Source organism: Bison bison, unplaced genomic scaffold, assembly GCF_000754665.1.
Source record: "Bison bison bison isolate TAMUID 2011002044 unplaced genomic scaffold, Bison_UMD1.0 scf7180017864281, whole genome shotgun sequence".
Classification (NCBI taxonomy): domain Eukaryota; kingdom Metazoa; phylum Chordata; class Mammalia; order Artiodactyla; family Bovidae; genus Bison; species Bison bison.
Window position 1 is genome coordinate 439,518 of NW_011494853.1, and position 562 is coordinate 440,079.

Below are 562 nucleotides of genomic sequence, written 5' to 3' on the forward strand. Positions count from 1 at the left end.
AGATCCAACCAGTCCATCCTAAAGGAAATCAGTCCTAAATGTTCATTGGAAGGACTGATGTTGAAGCTGAAACTCCAATACTTTGGCCACCTGATAGGAAGAGTTGACTCATTTGAAAAGACCCTGATGCTGGGAAAGATTGAAGGCAAGAGGAGAAGGGGGTGACAGAGGATGAGATGGTTGGATGGTATCACCAATTCAATGGAAATGAGTTTGAGTAAACTCCAGGAGTTGGTGATGGACAGGGAGGCCTGGCGTGCTGCAGTCCATAAGGTCGCAAAGAGTTGGACGTGACTGAGCGACTGAACTGAACTGAACTGAAGCTGATTCAATTCATTGTCCAGCAGAAACTAATACAACGTTGTAAAGCAATTATACTCCAATTAAAAATATATAAATATTCAATTTAGGTCAGTGTCCTGTTCCTGTTATACATTTAAAAAAAACACATAAACATACATGTTTGTAATCACTCCATAATCAAGATATTTAAGCTTGTCACCACTGCCCCAAATTTTCATGTTTGTTTGCAGTCAGTCCTTCTACTCCCAGTCCTCAGTTC